Below are 6,227 nucleotides of genomic sequence, written 5' to 3' on the forward strand. Positions count from 1 at the left end.
CCCAGCTCTCTGAAAAAGGCTGGCCTTATCAGAACGTAGGTGAGAAAGGTGACAGTTTTCCCAGACTGCTGGCGCCACCAGGGATGTCTTAACCTGGTTGACCTGCACCATCCGTCAGGAGATAACGTTTGCCTCTCAGGACTAGAAAGGGGGATGTGAGGAATCTTTGAGGAATACCTCAAATAACAGAAAGGAACAAGAAAAAGAAGAACTCCGCTTCCACTCTGATGAGCTAGTTTGTTACACCCTTTCACTCAGTTACCCGCTCATCCCCCCTCTCCCACGGCCCCACCACTGCTCTGACCTCCACTTCCACCCCACCCCACATTCCTCATACTGAATCCCCCTCAACACTCTGCACCTTTGACCTTACTACCATCGAGGAAGTCTCCAAGGTCCTCTCTGATGCCCGCCTCACCACCTGCCTCCTTGACCCTATCCCCTCACAACTCCTACAACCTCCTTCCCCCTCCATCCTATGCTCCCTCACTCACATCTTTAATCTCTCCCTCTCCTCCGGCACTTTCCCCTCCCCTCTGAAACATGCACACATCACCCCCATACTTAAAAAGCCCTCCCTGGACCCCAATGACCCGAACAACCTCAGACCCATCTCCCTGCTCCCATTTACATCTAAACTCCTCGAACGCCTAGTCTACACCCGCCTATGCTCTCACCTCAACGACAACAACCTCCTCGATCCCCTATAGTCTGGCTTCCGTCCCCTACAATCCATCAAAACTGCCTTACTCAAACTCTCCAACGACCTGCTAACCACCAAAGCTAATGGCCACTATTCAGTTGTCCTACTCCTTGACCTCTCCGCTGCCTTCCACACAGTCGACCACCCCCTCCTCAAAAAAAAACTACACTCCCTCAGCCTTAGAGATTCTGCTCTCTCCTGGCTCTCATCCTACTTGTCACAACGCTCTTTCAGCGTTACCTATAATGCTACCACCTCTATGCCGATGACACACAAATCTATCTCTCAACTCCCCACCTCACCCCCTCGGTCTCTGCCCGAATCACACACCTACTGAGCAACATATCAGACTGGATGACACTCCACTTCCTTAAACTGAACCTCTCCAAAACTGAGTTTCTTGTCTTCCCCCCAGTACGGACACCACCCCCCATTGACTTCTCCATCACATCCAACAATGCCACCATCAAACCCGCCCCACAGGCCAGAGTACTTGGTGTCATTCTAGACTCCAACCTATCCTTCCAGCCCCAAGTCCAATCTTTAACAAGCTCGTGTAGACTCCACCTCCGCAACTTTGCCAAAATCCGCACGTTCCTAACTCCAGAAACCACTAAATAGCTCATCTACTCCCTCATCATATCACGACTCGACTACTGCAACTCCCTCCTCACTGGCCTGCCTTGCCGCTGGCTATCCCCGCTTCAGTCAATCCTGAATACGGCTGCCAGACTCATTCGCCTTTCCAACCGCTCCATCTCGGCCACCCCCTCTGCCAATCCCTCCACTGGCCTCCACTCAGTGTCCTCCAACCCCCTCTGCCAATCCCTCCACTGGCCTCCACTCAGTGTCTTCCACCTACCCTGCCAATCCCTCCACTGGCTTCCGATTGTGCAACGGATCAAATTCAAAATCCTAACACTGACGTACAAAGCCGTCCACCATACTGCCCCGAACTACATCACTGACCTAATATCCAAGTACCACCCAACACGCACACTCCGCTCCTCACAAGACCTCCTTCTCTCTAGTTCCCTGGTCTCCTCCTCCCATGCCTGCCTCCAGGACTTCTCCAGGGTGTCATCCTCTGGAACTCCCTGCCCCAACCCATCAGATTATCACCTACTCTCCTCTCCTTTAGGCTCACCCTGAAAACCCACCTCTTCAGGGAAGCCTACCCCACCCCCTGCTAACTTGCCAAACCTCCTCCACTCTTCCTACCACTCCATCCCCCACAGCTATCTCCTCCTGTGCCACCATCCCTTCCCTCCTAGATTGTAAGCTCGAAAGAGCAGGGCCCTCAATCCCCTCATGTTTTGCATTGTATTGGTTTTGTTCTGTCACATGTTCTGTCCCCCTTTGTAATGTACAGCGCTGAGCGAACTATTGGCGCTTTATAAATACTGTATAATAATAATAATGTGTTTTTATTTTATTGCTTTTTACCTGTTTAGTGACTAGATTGAATATATGGCAGGTATTCTATTTCTCTGGGGTTAGGAACCTTTCTTATACATGTCTGTTACAGACCCCATGGTGCCAGGAAGCATCTATGTGCTCTTCCTAATTGAAAGACTCTCCCCACTGCTATGCTTTGGTGGAGACTCTTCCATTCCTTGACCTTGTGTCTGGGTTATTTGGTGTTTTACAGTTTTATGCTGCATATCGTTGTTTTACCACTTGAACTGACGCTAGCCATTTTCTGGGCTCGGTGTCTTTTGTCTCTCCCCTATTTCTTCCTTATTTTCCTAATTTTTATTTATTGTTTTTTATTGAGGGTCATCTCGGGAATGTTTATTCGGTCCTGGATTTTTGATCTCCCCTATGGGGGGATGTGTGGGTCTCCCCATCACTGTCTTGCATTTTCCTATGTCCACCTTAATACCTAATAGTGGCGTTGTTCCCTTACTCTCCCATAATGTGCAGGTTTGGGATCCCCTCTAAGCGTCTCAAGGTTTTTTCTCGTTATAAGTCCCTGGAAGCTGATATAGTTGCTCTGCAGGAAACCCATTTTGTCTCCTCTTTCCCACCACGGTATATTTATAGAGATTTCCCTGTGTTCTTTTTTGCTAATGTATCTGAGAAAAACCGAGGGGTAGCGCTCTGTTTGGCCCGGCGGTTATCCTTTACTGAATCTAAAGGGATGCGAGACAAGGAAGGGTGATGTCTATTGGTTAAAGGCCACTTAGTGACTTTCCTGATTTACTACATCCCTAATGTGAATCAATTAGCCTTTTTTTGATCCCTGTTTCAATCTTTAGCTCCAGAACTGGAAGGCGAAGTCATTTTAGTGGGGGATTCGAATTTGGCTTTAGATCAAATGCTTGATAAATCGCATGCAACCAAACTTACACCCCCCCCGAAACAAAGTTGCAAATTTGCTCAACTTTATATCGCTATAATTTGGTGGGTGCATGGAGAGAGGCCAATCCTACTTCTAGAGACTACTCTCATTTCTCTAGAGCTCACAACCGTTATTCACATATAGACCACATCTTTCTGCCTATGGAGCTGCTGCCTAAGTTGTGTTCGGCTAAAATTGTATTGACACCCTGGTCAGATCATGACCCGGTGATGCTAATAATCACCAATTTAACTGCCAATCTGGCCAAGTCGAACTGGCGATTGAATGAGTCCCTTCTTAGCAATGAGTCAACTCGCCTTGAAGTGGTGGAGCATTTGAACTCTTACTTTACCATTAGTAAATCAGAAGACACGACGCCCGCTATTTACTGGGCAGCTCATAAAGCTTCTATCAGAGGTTTTTTTTATCCAACAAGAGTTGATCTCTGCCAAAACTAAGGTGTGACGGAGGAAAGGCAGGACAGAACACACAGAGAGGATGACAGATGCACAAAGCTTTATTGAGACAAACAGACGGCAGTCCTTCAATACGGGGGGTGGCAGACAGGGTGGATTTGCCACTAAATGTTAACGAGGGTCCCCACCCACTTATAGTCCACTAGGAGAGCCAAGGGGGTGTCCCTGTAACAGGGGTAGTCCGACACATGAGAGGGGTGCCTGGAGTCACCACTGTAACAGTTCAGGTAATAGTGGGGAAGCAGGTACTCACGGAAAACAAGGGGTTCAGTCCAGGCAGGGGATAGATCCAGGCAGATTCACGGGGACAGCAGAAGATTCCTCCACAGTGCAGGGATTCCAGGCAGCACAGACAGTCCAGGAGATGAGGAGGAGGACGGGGGATGAGAGAAGCTGGCCCTCAGCACAGCCTTCCCTCACACACACAGCCAGGAGAACACACACGGGGGTTTCCTTGCTCTCTCTTAAGTATTGAGCTGGTAACCGGATACTTCCTGTCGGGTTACCATGGCAATGGGTCCTGTCCAGAGAGTTCAGGAATTTGGCATGAGGGGGAAGGGAGGAGGGGTCCAGAGTAATTTGAGGTTCCTCCCCAGCCTCGTTGACTTGGCTGAGGACAGCCCCTAGGCCGTAGGTGGAGGCATCTGTCCGTACGAGGAAGCGTCTGTTGTGGTCAGGGGCGGCCAGGACGGGGTTTCTCGCCAGGGCGGATTTGAGGTCACAGAAGGCGGATTCACAGGCCGAGATCCAGGTCACCATCCGGGGACTGTTCTTCCGGGTCAGGTCGGTCAGGGGCTGGGCCATGGAGCTGAAATTAGGTACAAATTTACGGTAATAGCCGGTAGTGCCGAGTAATGCCATCACTTGCTTCTTGGTCTGGGGAGTGGGCTAGTCATAAATGGCCTGAACCTTGGCTGGCTCAGGTTTCAGTGTCCCCCCCCCACTCGGTGCCCGAGGTACTGTACCTCCGCCATTCCCAACTGGCACTTGTCTGGTCTCAGTGTCATCCCGGCCCTGCAGATGCGGTCTAGGATGGCCCCCACGTGGGCCAGGTGCTCCTCCCACGTGTCGCTAAAGATCGCTATGTCATCTAGGTAAGCGCACGCGAACTCGTGGCATCCCTCCAGTAGCTGGTCCATGACCCGCTGAAAGGTGGCTGGGGCGTTTTTCATGCCGAAGGGCATGACGAGGAATTCATACAGGCCGAATGGGGTAATGAAGGCGGAGCACTCAACGCCCTCTTTTGTGAGGGTGATTTGCCAGTAGCCCTTGCTGGGGTCTAGGGTGCTCACGTAGCGGGCCCCGGCCAGACGGTCCAGCAGGTCGTCTATGCGGGGTATGGGTAGGTGTCACTGACAGTGTAGTCATTCAACCTCCGGTAATCCACGCAAAAGTGGGTGGTCCCATCCTTCTTTGGCACGAGCACCACTGGGGAGGCCCAAGGACTGCGGGAGGGTCGGATGATACCCAGCTGGAGCATCTCGGAGAGTTCTGCTCGGATGGCCGCCTTCACGGATTCGGGGACTCTGTATGGGGCCTGCTGGATGGGTTTCTGACTGTGGGTCTCCACGTGGTGGAGGGCTAACCCGGTGTGACCTGGAGTGGCCAAGAAGGCGACGGCCCGGTCCGCTATCACGGCCCGCATCTGGGCCGTCTGGTGGGGGTTCAGCCGAGCCCCCCGTTGGAATCTGATCTAGGGGAGTGGTGACTTTGGTGGCTTGCAGGAGATCGGGCAGGGCTCCCTCGTCTGCTCCGCCCGTGGAGGCGAGGCAGACAGCGAGCACGGGCAGAGCCCGGTCATGGTACTCTTTCAACATGTTGATGTGGACCGTGCGCTGTTGGCGGTTGCGGGTGTCGAGACCAATGACGTAACTAGTCTCGTCTATCTTGCGGAGGACCTTGTAGGGTCCTTCCCAAATGTGCTGGAGCTTATTCTGGGGGTTGGGGACGATCTTGAGCACCTGCTGCCCTTCAGTGAACTCGCGGCCGCGTGCCTTGCGGTCGTACCAGACCTTCTGACGTGTCTGGGCTGCCTGGAGGTGGCCGTGGGCCATGGTGGCCAGGCGGGTCAGCCTTTCCCGTAGCTCGAGAATGTAGGGAACGACGGGGGTACCCATGTCCTCTATCTGCCCTTCCCAATGTTCCCGGAGCAGGGATAGGGGACCGTGGACCTTCCGCCCGTACAGGAGTTCAAAGGGGGAGAACCCCGTTGACTCTTGCGGTACCTCCCGATATGCAAACAACAGGTGTGGAAGGAGCTTCTCCCAGTCCGCCTCCCCATCAACGAAGGACCTCAGCATGCTCTTCAGTGTGCCATTGAAGCGCTCGCAGAGGCCATTGGTTTTGGGGTGATAGGGAGTGGTCCGGATCGCCCTTACCCCGCACGTGCGCCAGAGGGATTGGACCACCTCGGACATGAACTGGGTACCCTGGTCCATCAGGATCTCGCTGAGGAAACCCTCCCGGGAGAAAACGGTGACTAGGGCCTCGGCTACTTTGGGGGCGGATATGCTGGACAGGGGGACAGCCTCGGGGTAGCGGGTGACGTAATCCACTACCGTGAGGATGTACCACTTGCCAGCCTTACTGGGCCGGGCCAGGGGCCCCAGGATGTCTACAGCTACCCGCTAAAAGGGCTCATCAATGATGGGTAAGGGGCGGAGCGGCGCCTTGGGGTGGTCCCCTGGGCGTCCCCTCCTCTGAC

The sequence above is a fragment of the Staurois parvus genome, unplaced genomic scaffold, assembly GCF_062004578.1.
Source record: "Staurois parvus isolate SC_StPar_1 unplaced genomic scaffold, SC_StPar_1.0 ptg002260l, whole genome shotgun sequence".
NCBI lineage: Eukaryota > Metazoa > Chordata > Amphibia > Anura > Ranidae > Staurois > Staurois parvus.